This window comes from Microtus ochrogaster, linkage group LG4, assembly GCF_000317375.1.
Source record: "Microtus ochrogaster isolate Prairie Vole_2 linkage group LG4, MicOch1.0, whole genome shotgun sequence".
NCBI lineage: Eukaryota > Metazoa > Chordata > Mammalia > Rodentia > Cricetidae > Microtus > Microtus ochrogaster.
The window spans coordinates 13,531,434-13,546,119 of record NC_022030.1 but is presented as its reverse complement, the minus strand read 5'-3'; the positions used below and the strand labels follow the sequence as shown (position 1 = coordinate 13,546,119).

The following is a 14,686-nucleotide window of genomic DNA, read 5'->3' as shown; positions in this document are numbered from 1 at the left end:
GGGCTGTATGAAACATAGAGGAAAACTAAGGCAGTTGATTCTACTTCAAACCACTGCTCACCCATCCCAGCTGCTTATTAATAAAAGGAAAAGCGGGATTGTTCTCTTTCTATTTTTAATGCCATCTTTTAGTTTCATATTAAACACTGAATTCTCCTACTAAAAAATATCTAATTTATATTTATCCTGTGTCTGGGGTTATAGGTCAGTGACAAGAGTATTTGCTTAGCATGTGAGAGGCCTTTGGCTAAATTCCTAGCACTTAAAGAAAAGCAAAACTATAGAAGGGAATATTTATCTTCTCTAACTTGAGTCAGGAAACATGTAGCATGGGTAAGAAGGAAATGAGTGCAAAAAAAAGTAGAGAAACTAGGTATAGTGGCATATGCCTAGAACCTCACCCCAGGGAGTGAAACATTCATCCAAGTTATTCTTTTTATCAATAAAAACTTGGGAGTCAGTTATTGAGGTAGAAACTTGATAGGTCCATAGAGCGATGGAGAAATGAGCATTTGACCCTGCTTCTCCACCTTCCCAGATCAAAAAGACCTTGAATCTTTCTAAGCCACGCTCTATTCCTTTATGTGTCTCTCTATCCTAATCTGGGCGTACCAAAAACTCTATGGTTCATCCTGGCCAGTTAACCGTGGACTCTGTATGTGGACCCTGCCCTCTGATTTGTGGTTTAACTTTATTGGCAGTCTCAGAAAGACAGTGTGAACAAATCCCCTGCAGCAGGGGAATAGAGGCAGGAGGATTAGGAGTTAAAGGCCAGCCTCAACTATAGAGTGAGCTTGAAATCAGCCTGATCTACTAGGGAGCCTGCCTCAAACAAAACAGAAGTACAAAGTGCATGGAAAAGAGAAATGATTCGAATCGATGGGCCACTCTTGGCCTCTTTGTTTTGTGGGAGCCCCAGTACCCCAGCTCTTGGCACAGCATCTGGTTCATTGCATTTGTAATTTCTGTGACCAAATATCTGACGGGAGCAATCTCATGGGGGAAGGCTCTTTTTGCCTATTGTTTCAGAAGATGGAGGAACTGCTCACATATGACAGACAGAGAGCAGAGAAGAGGAATAACAGGAAGGGGTGGAGCAAGGACAAGCCTTTGACGATGCCCCTTCAGTGACCTCCTTTCTCCACCCAGACTCCTCTGTCCACAGTTTAGCCACTTTTTAATGGTTTGTTCAATTTTTGAATTCTTCAGTAGATTAAACCAATGATTCTATCAGTGCTGAAAAAAAAATCCAATTTGCTCTAGAAAAGTCCTCACAGACATACCCAGTGCTGTACTTGACTAATCTCCAGATACCCTCCATATAATAGGTTTGACAGGATTAACCATCACTGCCCTTGGGATAAGGCTAAGGGACCCTCATCTGATTGCATCTTGCACATGCACAGAAGATCTTAAAAGAATGTTTTTCCAGATAAAGACTTGCCAGTAAAAGAACTCCAAATACCAAGCAGTATCACGTGGCCCTCCTGTGCTCCCCAAATGTCCATCAGCTGAAGATATACACAGACATTCATTTTGCTTATGGAAGAGATATCTCCTCTCATGAGAGGTTGGTTTGAGAGATACTTGGATACGAGGAGGTCATTGTTAATAATAACAAGAGCAGAGAAGTTCTGTCAGCCAAGCTGGAAGTTTCATTAAAAAGGATAAGAGACTTGGAAATAGAGGTCAGTATCAGGCTAACCCCAGTGAGACAGGATTTGGCCAAAATCGTGATCCTGAAGAGCTATATATGCTTTCTTTTTAATTTTTTCCCTCAGCATTCTCAACTGTGAGTCTGTAGTCACTGATACCACTACAAAAGAAGCTTGTTTATCCTTCAGAGTCAGGGGCAACATGGATCATGGACTTCCACATAGTTTCCATTGACGATGGGGACCACGAGCATCCACAGGGCCTTCAGTAAGGACCATGGATGTCAACATGGCCTCTAGGGGGAGCAGAGACCGTGCACATCCGGATAGCCTCACAGCCTTCTGCTGCAGTACAGACAGACCATGCATCTCATTGTGGCCTCAGCTGGAAGGAAAGACCATGAACATCAACACAGCCCATGGCTGCAGCTCAGACCACGGACAGTGTTGTGACCCTTGGTGGCAGCATAGGCCACAGCCATCAACATGGCCTCGGGGGACAGCATAGATCACACACACCATGACCCCTCCAGGATCAATGTGGACCACGCATACTTTTATTTTTTTAAATAGGCTTTTAAAATGTCACCCTCCCCATTTTGGTTCAAGAACATTCAGTCTAATCACTTATTGGATATTTAGCTGGAACCACTGACAGATTATTTTCACGTTCTTAGGCGGATTATTTTCAAGTTCTCAGTTTCAAAATTTGGTTTTCAGGATGTAAACAGCACAGCGTGGTTGCTCCCTGTGGCTTCTGACTGTTGTGCAAGAGCCCTGGATTAGGGGTGAGAGAGGAAGGCTTGGGCTTGAGTTTCATTTACACCACAGGTGAGATGATATTAGGGGGAGCATTCATGCAAAAATCTGCAGAGAAAAAGAAGGCACATGATAATGCAACCTGCTGGGATGAAGGCTGAAAGTGGTGCCCATTTTCTCCCTGCCCTATGCAAACTACGATAAAAGAATTTTAGGAATTTTGTTGAAGATTAATTTACATGTAATGAAGATGTTTATATTTTAAGTGTGTCCTTTAGTATCATCTGACAGAGAGACCTACATAATCTTACCGATCCGAATACGGATCATCTCCATCACCTTAAGAAGTTCTTTCATGATTCTTCAATGTCTACCTTTATTAATTTTTTTTATTTATATGTATGGCTTGTTTTGTCTGCATGTATGTCTGTATGCCATGTGTGTGCTTGATGGTCATGGAGGCCAGAAGAGGCCACTGGATACCCTGGGGCTGGAATTACACATGATTGCTAGTTGTTATGTGGGTCCAAGATTTTGAACTCAGGTCAATAGCCATACTCTTACTGGTTGAACATATCTCCAGCCACTAGTTTTTTTTTTTTTTAATGGGTCAACTGACCAACTGACTTACTACAAGTGTCACCAAGAAGCAATGGTGGTAGTAGTTACTCTTCTTTTTGCTATGAAAGAATGTCTAGCATAACTTAAAGGAGGAGACATTTATCTTGCCTCATGGTTTCACAGGGTTCCATTCATGGTTGGAAGCACCCATGTATCATGGAAATGGGGGTCTGTGGTAGGTAGAGACTATTCTTTAGTTCTTAGAGGGCAGGAGGTGAGAACCTGATAGTATCCCAAGAACATATCGCTAATGATGAACTTCCTTCAACCAGATCCTATATCCTCCCCTCATTTTCCAATACCATCATTATAAATCTATTAGGCTATCAGTTTGTTGATTAGTAGAGAACCCTCATAACATACCCAGAGAGAGGTAAACCTCACTCATCACCTTACCTTAGTGTTTCTTAATCTAATCAAGCCTGGCCTCTCAGGGTGTCTTTCTTTCTTCCTTCCTTCCTTCCTTCCTTTCTTTCTTTCTTTCTTTCTTTCTTTCTTTCTTTCTTTCTTTCTTTCTTTCTTTCTTTCTTTCTCCCTTCCTGCCTTTCTTTTTTAGAAATATAAGTGGTATCCTCAGGTACTCCGTGATTCTTTCATTCTGAATGCTTCTAATACCAGCATCATATATACAATCATAAGATCTGCTTCCAACTCCAACATTAATCTAGGACCCTTAAGCCCTTTTGTCAACTTGACACCTGAACACACCACTTTAAGCCATAGCATTTTACCTCTGGTTCCCGAAGGGCTTGTGTACATCCTACAATACAAAATATACTCATCCCAAGTCCCTACAGTTTTGCAGTCCCGACATTATTCAAAATTTGGAGTCCAAAGTCTCTCTTAAAGCTCAAGACAAAGTCTTGGTTGTGAAGATTTTGTATACTTCCAACATATATTGCCACAGAGCAAGCATGCTTATTCTAAAAGGGAAAAGGAAAACATTAACAAGGGTGAATAGGACCCAAACCCAGCAAGGAAAACATTAACTATCACTCCATGTCAGGCATCTGGAGCATGATGTGTTGTGATGCAAGGTTTAATAATCTTAAGGAGCAGTTCACATGGCCTATTTTTTAGGCTGACTTCATTTTTTGCAGCTTCCTTGGTAAACGTTTTATGTCCCTGGTCTCATCAATACCCTGAGGTCTCTACTGCAGCTTAGGCTTCACCCTTATTGCTTCATAAGTCACTCTGTCAGGGATGACCTGACCCGCAGAGACTCCTATTCTCTTACACACTGCCTAGCTATTCAGGCTCTTTTGAAATCTGGATAGACGCCTCTAGAAGAAGGGTCACTCTTGATTCTTGCATTCTCCAAGCTTGCAAAACCAGCTTCACAAGGATGGCAATATGGGTGTCTTTGAATCTCTATGGGTCTCTCTGAACTACTGCAAGCCTCTGGGAGTACCCGAGAAGCTGAATCCTGGAAGACACTTCCCTAAGCTTCTTTCAGATGATTTTACTCTTTTCAGATTCTGGAGGCTGGGCCGGACAGATGGCTCAGTGGGTAAAGGTACTTGCTACCAAGCTAGACTACTAAATCCTATCCCTGGGAATCCACATGGTGGAAGGGGAGAACAGATTCCTGCAAGTTATTCTCTGACCTTCACATGATCATTATGACAAGTTTACCTCCTCAAATAATTTACAGAACAATTTCTTCAAATTCTGGAGACTGTCTTCAATGGAGCCAACTTATCCCTTTGGTACTCTTGAGCAATCTTTCATATTGCCCCAGTGCAAAGTCTATGGATGCTTTTTTAAAGGTGTTAACCCCCACGACAATTACGCTTTCCTTGGCCCCAACTGGACACAGGCTTTTCTGACCAAACTGTAAGTTTTCCAAGTCTTCCTGCTCTACATTGTGCTACTAATACTTACTATAAACCTGGCTGAAAGTAACTGGCAATAATCACAAAGGAACAAAAAAGCTTAAATCCAGCCGGGCAGTGGTGGTGCACGCCTTTAATTCCAGGACTTCAAAGGCAGAGGCAGGCGGATCTCTGTGAGTTTGAGGCCAGCCAGGTCTACAGAGCTAGTTCCAGGACAGGTTCAAAAGCCACAGAGAAACCCTGTCTCAAAAAACAAAACAAAACCAAAACAAAACAAAAAAAACCTTCAATCCTATGCTGCCTTGAAAATTTCTCTGCCAAATTAATTATTCCACAACCCCTAAACTTTGCTTCCCACAATATTTCAAGGCATAGACTAGACATACCCAAGGTTTTCTATAGGAACGTGACACAAACAGCCCCTAATTGTGCATTTTTCCTGCTTACAATTCAGTACCTTCAGAATGCACTGGCTGTAGGGTGTTCCACGAGAATCGCCCATTGAGCCCTACCTACAACTGTTCAGGGTTTCTGTAATCCACATCTCCAAACTTTTCTGCATCCCTCCTCCTACAAACCAGTTCCAAAGGCTTGTCAGTCACAGTCAAGATTTAATCAAAGCAGTGACCAGGCCTTCAGAACTAATTTTATGTAACAGTTACGTTTTTTTTTTTTTTCATCAATGTGGCAGAATACTTACTTGGTAGAAGCTGCTTAAGCAGAAATGGTTTTGTTTTGTTTTTTAGTTTATGAGTTCATGAGGGTTCATTTCATGGTTTCTTGGTTCCACATACTTGGAAAAACCATCACTGTGATGGGAACATCTCCATGGTAGAAACATGTAGTGGAAGCCAGATTTTGCTTTTTAGTACACAGAAGGTGGAGGAGAGATGCTCTGAGTTTTGTCACTGTAGCTTTGATGTATAAAATGTGATAATACAGAATGATGGTTCACTTGGTCACCTTGGCAGGTATTTAAATTACTGACACGGACCTCCTGGCACATCTCTCTGTGTATGTATGAGGCAGGTAGTCATGGTTGTGTTAACTGATGTGGAAAGACTCACTCATTTTGGATGGGACCATTCCTTAGGCATGGGATCCTAGACTATGTACATGGAAAGGGGGAGCAGAGAAGCCAGCAAGCAGCCATGCATTTATTTCTTTGTCCTTTTTTTTTTTAATTGTAGGTTCAAATGTGACCAGCTGCTTCAAGCTTCTGCCACTGTGGTTGCTCCTGCAATGAGGGATTGTGACCTTGAACTGTGAGTGGAAATAAAATCACCCCAATTAAGTTGTTTCTGTCAGAATATTTACCACAGAAACAGTAAGAGAAACCAAGACATGTGCAGTATATTACTTTCCCATATCATGCCTTGGATACAGAACCCTGTTTTATGCATTCCCTTATTCTGTTCAGAATATCAACATACTTATTTTTTATTTTTTATTATTGCTGTCATTTGGGTTTTCAGTTTGGGACCGATTTGAACATTTGTGTATAAGGAGTTACATAGACATGGTGCCATTTCTCTTGGCTAAATAAAATCAGGAGTCCTGGCTTATTCAAACAAACAATCAATCAAACAAACAAACAAACGTTTAACTCTGTAAGATAATATTGCAGCCAAGCATTGAGGTTCACACCTAGTATCCCTAGCATTTGGGAGGCTGAGACAGAAGCATCACCCAGAGTTTGAGGCTAGTCTGGATTACATGAGTTTCAAGTCAGCCTGGGCTGTACACTGAGACTCTGTCTCAAAAACCAACCAAAGATCTCTGTGAGTTCGAGACCAGCCTGGTCTACAGAGCTAGTTCCAGGACAGGCTCAAAGCTGCAGAGAAACCCTGTCTCGGAAAAAAAAAAAAAAAACCAACCAAAGAAAAAAAAGAAACAAAGAAGCTTTCAAACTACAACAATTTCTTTTCCTTTTAGGGATGTTTCCTTTTGGGCACTTTCTCCCCCATTGTAGCATTGTTGATCTTTGTCATGATTGCTGCAAGAGCGGGCAGATAGTAGTATTTCGCTTTCCTTTTAATTTCAGCCGGGGAAATAATTTCAAATATCTTTTGTGTGACTGCTAGATAGAAGCTGCCCTCTTTTTGTCAACTTCTTTTCACAAGTCTTGCTCATTTTTTATGGCATTCTTACTGTATGTTGAGCTGCGCCAGTCCTTCAAACATCCCAAGTCCCATGTCAAAGATACATGTTGTTGATATTTTCTCCCAGTGTGAGGCTTGAGTTCTCATCTTTTTAAGTGGTCCCTCTGAAGAACTGACGATTTTATTTTTTAGCAAATCCACTTACCAATTTATTCTCCCAGGATGGATCATTGCCTGCAAAACAACTAACTGCCTGTCCCAGGGTTTTGTCAAGATAAGAGTTGCCAGAAGTGTGAGTCATACATATCAGCTTAGATTTTTCCAGCAGCCACAATAAGATAGTAAAAAAACAGCTTCCTCCAGCAAACTCAAGTTTTGTTCAAACTAATATTTCTAGGGCATTGTCATTTCAACATGTGATTAGTACAAAATTATTTTTTAACATGTATTAGTATGTGTTTGTTGTGTGTAGTGGGACATACAAATGTCACGGCATACATATGGAGGTCAGAGGGCAATTTTGTGGAGTCAGTTCCCTCTTTCCATCCGGGATGGCATGTAGCTCATCATGTAGCTCATCAAGTTTGTGTGTCAAAAGCCTTTTTTTTTTTTTTTTTTTTTTTTTAGCCATCTTTCCAGTCATCTTATGAAGTTATTAATGCGACATTGTATATTGTTTTTAATCCAGAGACCTTGCAAACTGAAATATAGTTTTCACAGGTTGGTTCATCTCAGTTTGGACTAGCCGCAGTTAAGGTGCTAACTGAGCTAGTAGCTATTACAATGAATAAAGCAGTTTCGGAATTTCTATATTGCATTTGTTTTATGTTGATCTGTGATCTGGTTTGATTTCACGTTCTTGTTTTAAATACAGAAAGAAGGTTTTGCCTCCCCTGTGAGCAACCAGTTAGCACACTGTTATTTCTCTTCCCAGATGATCATATTCCCGCTGAAAACATCAACAGATCTGAAGCTGAGAGTGATGGCAATGTCTGTCTGTCGTCCCAGCACTTGGGAGGTAGAGGCAAGAGGATAAAGAGTTCAGGGTCATTCTCCAATACACGTCAAGTTCAAGGCTAGCTAGCATGGACTGCACAGGACCCTGTCTCAAACGAAACAAATGCAGAGCTGTGTCTGGATTCTATTCTGCTTCAATTTTCTCTGTTGCTTTTCCCTTCCAGTCTTAGTTTTTATGGTTTTAAGGAAAGCCTTAAGACCAGATAGCTCCAGCCTTTCAATCATCTGGTCTTCTTCATCTTTTATCATTGTTCCTCCACCTTCCTCCTCCTCCCTCTCTCATTTTCTCTCTCTACTTCCCTCCTCCACCTGCTTCTTCCTCCATCTCTTCCTCTCCTCCTCTTCCTTTTCCTTCCCTTCTTAAGGTACACCCAGACCTACATTTTAAGGTTGGTTTTCCTCTTCTGTGTTCTTTTCTTTCCATATAAAGTTATAATCAGTCCATCAGATTTCTACAACAAATTAGATCTGGATTTTTTTCCCCCAGGCCAGAGGATTAAAAGATAATACCTTCCCCCAATATATGCACATTTATGTCCTAATCCCTGGGACCTGCTTTTGTTACTTTATTTGATTTACATACATACAAAGTGAGAGTGGAGGGGAGCTTTGCCTTCTAAATTAAGGATTTGAACAGCAAGGACCATGAAACCCAGAGGTCCAGTTTGGAGGCAATTCCATATGAAAACATTAGGTGCTGAACTGGTGTTGAAGTAATTAAGATGGATCCTAAATACCATACAAGGAAAAGAGTCTTTATAAGATAGTCATAGTAGAGACATAGTAGAGACACCAGTCAAGAAGACAACTTTGAATTGGAGGCAGAGACGGGATAGTACCGGTACCCAAACCCGCTAGAAGCAAGGAAGGATTCTCCTCAAAGGCCACCAGAGGGCGCATGCGATCTTTGCTGACACTTTTTAATTTCCGACTTCTCTAGAATTTTGAGAAAATAAGTTTCTTGTTTTGAAGCAGCCATCTGTAGTAATGGTCCGTGACAACTATAGGAAATGAGCCCGCCCATTAGCAGGCCAAGGAAGGTCTCCTATAGCTCTGCTTTTTGTTTTCAAGAATGAATGTCAGATTTTGCTCAATGTCTTTTCTACATGACTGAAAAATGATACTGTCGCCTATCATTTGGTTACTGTGTTCCTAGTTTGTATCAACTGTCAGTTTCCATGGGGTAAATATTAGAATCGTCATAGCTGTTACCCCCATTAAGGAATGCTCCCTGATAGTGAAGGGTTCTGAGACATTTTAACACAATATAAACTTCAGCATCAATCTTCTTGCTTTTTGTTTGATAAGGAAAAATATTCTTTTTTTTTCCTGCTAGTTTCTCATGTAGTCCAGTTTGGTCTTGAACTCTCATTATGTAGCCAAGGGAGGCCTTGAATGCTTTGAATACCTAAGCCTCTTGCTTCTGCCTCCTCAGTCCTTGGGTCATAGAGCCACCATGCCTGACTGATAAAGACATTTTAAGAAGTTCGTGAACAGTCTGTGGAATGAAGCTATGCTTGGAAGTACTTTAAAAAAAAAACGAATAATTACAGGGTTTCTGACTGCCGAGGGGATTGCAGCGCAGCCCCTCTGGGTGAGTTTTGCCATGAGAGACACTTTTGACGTCTGTGGTGTTTCAAAATGGAGAGTGTTATAGCATGTGTCATTCTTTAAAAGAAAATATACAGATTGGAGGGCGCTAGTGAGTGGCTGCACGGCAGCCTCACAGCCCAGCATGTGTGGTACAGCACCCCATCTCCTCCCTGCTTTAGGGGACAGCCATCATTCCTCGTTAGTTTAGACCTTGTGGAGATTTATTACCGCCCTCTGTCCTAATACCTTTCGGGGGGGGGGGCTTGTGTTTCTGAGGAAAAGCTTCCATGTCACAGCTACCAGGGAAACCCATTCACATTCAAAAACAGAACTCTGAATAATAGGAAAAAACGGTTTCATATGATTTACGATCAATGAGAGATTTCTATATAAGCATATTTCAGGAAAACGTCCAAATTAGACCACCCAAGGGAAAGAACACAGCAGGGAAAATAACCACGGGGGAAAAAAATTCTGCCGTCTTCTTTTCCTTTCCCTTTTCCAAACAGGGTCTCGCTACTCAGCGCAGGCTGTCCTTGAACTCCATTCTTCTGTTTTGGCCTTCAGGGAGCGGTTCAATTACGGACTGCGCTTTACCTGTGGCAATTTGATGGTGTCCAGTTTGAGAATAGATAGCAAAGTTAAGATTTATGTAAGCATTGTGTGTCCACAATATGCCTATATCCATCCTGTCTTCCCACCCTTTTGAGATATGTTGAAAAAAAAATCTGACTAAATCTTTCCCCGTTGGAAAGCAGTCGGTAGCATCCTCGTGAAGCCTCCAGGAGACTGAAAACGCAACGCTGCTATTCAGTTCACCTCCTGGAGCGTTGCATTCTACTGAAAACCCCAGCTTGAGTTCATGGGAAGGGACTGTTTCTACCGAGGAGGGGTCTGGTGCAAGGCTGTAGGATTTACCGGCAAGGGTCGAGTTTCCTACGCAAGCTGTATTTCTAGTCGTAGCTGGCTCTATGCGCTCTCTTCCTCTCGCCGGTACTTGCTTTAAAACCTAAGGAATCCACAGGAAAAATAGTCTGCAAAAACAGCTCTCGGCCCTAAAACAGAAGCTGCTCCGGATATAATAACATGGATGGAATATTAAACTCATTAAAGAATGTAATTCAAAAATAAAAGATGGTGATATATATGGGGCGGGGTGAAGCAGACCGGTTGGTCCTTGATAAGTAATTCTTCAGGCAGTCAAGCAGAAAAACCAAGGGCTCTCTGAGGGATGCTTACGCACGATTCAGGCCTTTGCAGGGAGATTCTTCAACAGTGAGGTAGCCGGGCATAGTGTTGCAAGCAGTAATACCAGCATTTAGGAGGTAGAAGCAAGATGATCAGGAGTTCAAGGCCAGCCTGGACAGCATGAGACACCCCTGCCACCCGCCCCATGCGCGCGCGCTTAAAAAAATCTGTAAAGAAATTGCTTTCATGTTCTGTGAGGTTTTATAAGGTGGGAATTCAAAACACCCTTTTTTTTTTCGATATGTAGAGAAAAGCATATTTTTTCTGGACTGTGGAAGCCACATACTTTTAAATGGATTAAGAAAAAAGATCGCCCATCCGCTGTCTATACTAGATAAATGCAATCCAGGAAAGGTTTACGGTGACCGTCAAGTTCATTTAAATCTAGAGTTAAGACCGCACATTTCGCTCCTAATGAGCCCAAAGCCATATAAACAGCGGTGGAAAATTGAGTCTGGGGTGAGGGTGGGAGAAAGCAAGCACACAGATTAAGTGTCTCACTCGCTTCGGAGCCAGTGAAACTGAAACGCGCTGGAAACTGCCTGTATTCCTTACTTTTCCCACATAGCATTCGCGGACCCCTTCTCAGTATTTATGCCTTACCAGGACGAAAGCAAATGCTGAGACTTCGCTTCGGGCTCTTTGTAAGCTTAAAGAATGAAAAATGTTTCAAATGTCGTTCAAGTGTGAACAATGCAAGCCCCTGGTCACAAAAATGACTTCCAATCTATCTCGTTTTCTCGCTAGTCAACAGGAAAGAGTATGATTTCTAGAAGGACTGCTATAGGACTTGGGGTATTGGTCCTCAAAGCCCACTCCAACGGTGGTACCCCTGATCACGCAGAGACTTAAGCTTCTTTGGCCTCTGGCTGCCCCCCCCCTCCCCGCAGCACCCCGTTCCCAGTTTCTGGCTTGTGATGTGGCCGAGGGTTGATTATCCCAGAGGATACGGGCGCAATCAACCCTCATCACGGATCTTAGGGCTGAGTCGCCGCTACCTGCGCCAACGCGGCACCTGGGCGACCTTGGCTTTGCGCACACAGCCGATGAGTCATCGTGGCAGGCTGCGTGGCTGTCCTCCCCCGCAGACCCCCAGAGCCCAACCGGGCCTCCTGCTCCCACGTGACACCCGGGGGCCCAGCTCCTCTCGCAGCCCCGCCCGCAGCCACGTCTGTGCAGCGATCCCTTTGGCTGCCTTGTTGCGCGGCAAAGCCCACGGCATCTGCTATTTGTCACTCAGATGGGGCGGGGACCGCCCCGAGCCTTTATTTAGACACGGCTGGGGCGTTCTCCAGCCTCACTCGCCTGGCAGGCGAGAGAACGCTAGGAGAGGCTCGGCCGCGAGCACGGGGCTCGCGGCAAGCGGAGCGGAGAACGGAGTGCGGCCACCTCCGGGTTGCCGCCATGGTCGCGTAGGTTGAGAGCCGGGCGGCTCGCCTGAGTCCAGCTACCCTCGGTGGGTAAGTATGTGGGTGATCTGGGCGCTTCGGCGACGTGGCACGGCAATGCCACGGGGAGGATTGCCGCGCTCTGCGCGGACCTCGGTGTTCCGGACCCTTCGGGTACCGAAGTAACAAACTCCTACCTTGGGTTTTCCAACTACGGTCAGGGATGCCGCGAAAGACTCCGGATCCCTCCGAACGCCACTTAGTGCCGCGAGCGCTCACACCCTTCGCTGGGTGGTATGCAGCACTTAGTCTTGGTCCTTAAGATCTGAAAACACTCCGAACTCGACCAAAGGCTAAAAAGAAAGTCGGGGAGAAGTGATTTGCGTCCGTTTGGGGAAATGCACGTATTTTTGATGCTTTAACGATAACTGCGTTCTTACTTGTGCTCTTAAAGCTTCTCGAGAACGTCGGACTCCTAAAAATTCCTGGGAGAATTCAAAGTACAACTTGTGTCCTTTTTTCCCCCCAGTTCCCGCATCAACTTTAAGGACACTAGGAAGGATTTTCCGCTGTATACTGAAAAGGGGTCCGAAAATGTTGGGAATCCCCCCGTAACAAATGTACTACTTTGAAGTTTTAGGAATAGGGTGAAAATTAAAAATAGAAATGTCCCAGTTTAGGTTCTTCTTCTAGGAATCTTCCTCGAACCCCACCCTCCAAGGCGCTTCAGGGCCCCTACTGTTAGATCTCTAGAGCCTTGGCAAGGTTCTGCTCCCCGAAGTGCCCCCCCCCCCATTTTCCTTTTTCCTCTGCGTAGTAACCCTTCGGTCTGGGGTTGGCGTCTCTGGCTGCTTACTTAGTGCATGGTAAGTGATCAATATTTTAGTGACGTATGAAACGATAAAATCTGTTGCGTTGCGGTTTTTGCTCTTAAAACAGTGGGAAATTTACATACTAGTAAATGAGAACGGTCATTTAAGTCACGACTCAGAGTTGACGACATCTGACATCTGCATTTCCCGACCTCAGGGTCCCGTACATATCCTTCACAGAGCAGCGTTGTTCCCTACGTGAAGCTCCTATTCATGAGTTCTGAAATCAATTAAGTAGAGAGTGATTTTTAAAAAAAAAAATTGAAAATTTGCAAACGGAGAAAACATAAGAATGTGCCTCAAGTCAGAGGGTCTTTGTTTTATGACCACTTGCCCCCCCCCCTTAGTTTTATACACACATATGTGTGTAATGGTGTTCTAATGCCATTCTTTACTATGAGTCATAGTCAAAAAAGTTTAAAAGCCACTGCCCTAGGTAAATTTTCATAGGCACCAGAGGACATTCAGAAGAAGGTTTCCTGTGTAGGGCCACAAAGCTGGACAATGCTTTCATGTCCGTCTGATGGGGAAACATAAATTAGGTACCAGTCATAAAATGGAACATGGTACAGGAGCGAATGAGGTGGTGCTGTGTTTCCATACAGACTCCTCTCAGTGTGAAGGAGAAAAACAAATAAAAACAAGTTACTTAATATTGCATGATTTCATCTATGTGAAATTCAGAAACTGGCAATTTTCTGAAAAGCTATTGTGTAGGAAAGCACAGAGATTAAAAATCATAAAGGGAAAATATAAATTAATGTTATGAACGTCATTAATGGTCACCTCCTGGGGGGGGGGCAAATGGATATGAGGGAGCATTAACAACTCTTAAGAAGCAGAATATACCTCATCTTCTGGCCAGTGGCCACGTTTCAGGATTAAAAACTATTAAATGATACACATAGGTCTAAATGTTAACCCCCCCCCCCAACCACCACCACCACCAGTATATTAAAGAAAACGAAGAAGCCTGTATCCAGGGCTTGAAATCTCATATTTTCCACTGCGTCATAAAGAGTCCTGATCAGGGAGAGTTACCTAGGAAACGCAACAGCGTTAACATCGCATTTCATAATTTCTTTGGTGGGCACATTGCTAGTCATTAAATTCATCATATGTTTCTATGCCTTAAAAAAATTTAATATACTTTTTAAAGTGCTTAGAAGAAAATTGAAATCATTCAATATGCTATTTTTAAAAGTAACTTTGCTATGGCTTGGAATTATATTTTATTTCGCAATTTAAGCTCAACAGGCTTTTGTTAAGGGGAAATGTAAATACTAAAAAGGTAACAAAGCACAAAAAAAATTTCAATTCTTCGCTCTGAGTTTTAAAATGCTGCCATGCTGTGGTATTTATTTCCATTTCAGCTATTCAGGGGCTCCAGGCCATATTTCTAGTGCTCAATTTTTGTGTGTAACTATATATTATATTGTGTTACACATTCCTATGCTACAGACCAGCACATTCCAACCATAGCACATTTCTCTTGGGAAACAATGTTCTGGATGCGGGTCGTGGTTGAAGAAACTTTCAGATAATAAACAGGCATTTATCTTTGTGGTGCGTGTGTCTTGATTGAAAAAACAACAA

The 14,686-nt window shown here is 42.9% G+C and overlaps 1 protein-coding gene across 5 annotated transcripts in view; it reads left to right on the top strand.

Moving 5' to 3' along the window:
- Nucleotides 1-12,027: 12,027 nt before the first annotated feature.
- Nucleotides 12,028-14,686, top strand: part of Plagl1 (PLAG1 like zinc finger 1) — a 43,966-nt gene continuing 41,307 nt past the window's right edge. For 4 of the 5 annotated variants that reach the window (XM_013351429.2, XM_013351427.2, XM_013351428.2 and 1 more), the window contains exon 1: nt 12,028-12,290. The gene's annotated coding sequence lies outside the window, so the exon portion shown is untranslated. The remainder of the gene's footprint in view (nt 12,291-14,686) is intronic. The other variant, XM_013351430.2, reaches the window with a different exon arrangement.